The following is a 1,509-nucleotide window of genomic DNA, read 5'->3' on the forward strand; positions in this document are numbered from 1 at the left end:
CGGTCCTGACCGTGGCAGGTTCACCCACACTCATCACTGAAGCGGAGATCAGCTTCATGGTAATGGTAGACTGAGAGATAATATTGTGGTTGAATATAATTCTGCTGCTGCTGCTGCTGCTGCTACTACAGCTGCTATGATGTGCAGCATCACATGAATGCCCAGGTTGAGCTGCAATATCTGCAATATAATTCTGCTGCCTGTCCTCATTCGCACGGGGAACCGGTCACCCTTCTCCCCTGTACACAGTGCCCTATCCAGGTTTCTGATGTGGGAATGCTTCCTTTTTTAAAAAATCTCATCCTGTTTGGGTATCTTCATGATGCCATGCCTCCAATTTGTCGCATTCCTCAAAAGCATTTAACGTTTTCACCTCCAGTAATGCCATCTTTTGTTTAAAGCGACTGTGTTTCCCTGTTTCTCTCCATGACCATGATTAAAAGCTCTGTAGTGTCGGTGATGACAGCCTTATGTAGTTTCAGAACAAATGAATTTGTATACCTTGCATTATCATTCACTTCCCGGTGTATGGCGCTCCATGTTGGACAGGGCGTGTGAGCAGCTTTGACACACATGTTTGAAACTTATTCAAAACCAGAAATTGCTGAAGACACTGACAGGTCTGGCAGCATCTGTGCAGTGAAAGCAGAGTTAATCTTTCGGGTTCTGTGACTGTTCCTCAAAGCACCCAGTAAGTCCAACAATTTTTGTTTTTGTTTCAGATTTCCTGTATCCAATGATCTTTGCTATATCGGAAATGTATTCTGTAACTTTTCATTTTTGAAGGAACTCAGGAGTCTGGCAACATCTGCAGAGACAGAAGAACAATGTTAATGTTTCAAGTCCAGTGCAAATCTTCTTCAGACGTGTAAAGGATTGGGAAGTGAGCGCTTTAGTATCTTGGCAGAGGTGGGAAAGAGTGTTTGGACGCCCAGTGTGAAAGACAAATGGGCTTGAAATTGTGGTGATAGAGACACAGATATATAATGCGTGTAAAATAATGTGTAAATATTAAAAAAAAATGATTTTCTCTGTTGAATTGAGCAAAACAAGACACGAACTTAGGGAGCCCAGGAGGGAGAGTGTACGGAAAATGGAGTACAGCCATAATGGGTTCAGGCTGTGAATTTATGGAATTGAATATTAACTCCTACAGACTGTAACGTACCAAAGTGTAAAGTGAGGTGTTACTCGAGCTTGGGTTGCGCTTCATTGGAACATTGCAGCAACCTGCATTTTCTTAGAATGCCTACAGTGTGGAAACAGGCCCTTCAGCCCAAGAGGTTTATACTGACCCTCCAAAGAGTATGCAAACCAATCCCATTCTCTACTCTAATACTATACACAGACCCTTGAATATTGCACCTAACATCAATATCGGCAGTTCAGCATGACCAGTTCACGTAACCTGCACAACTTTGAACTGTGACAGGAAACTCGAACCCCCAGAGGAAATCGAAGCCAGTTCCCTGATGCTGTGAGGCAGCAGTGCAAACCACTGAGCCACCG

Source organism: Chiloscyllium plagiosum, unplaced genomic scaffold (genome assembly GCF_037043375.1).
Source record: "Chiloscyllium plagiosum isolate Xiang-an unplaced genomic scaffold, Cpla_swu_hap1 HiC_scaffold_49, whole genome shotgun sequence".
In the NCBI taxonomy this organism is placed as follows: domain Eukaryota; kingdom Metazoa; phylum Chordata; class Chondrichthyes; order Orectolobiformes; family Hemiscylliidae; genus Chiloscyllium; species Chiloscyllium plagiosum.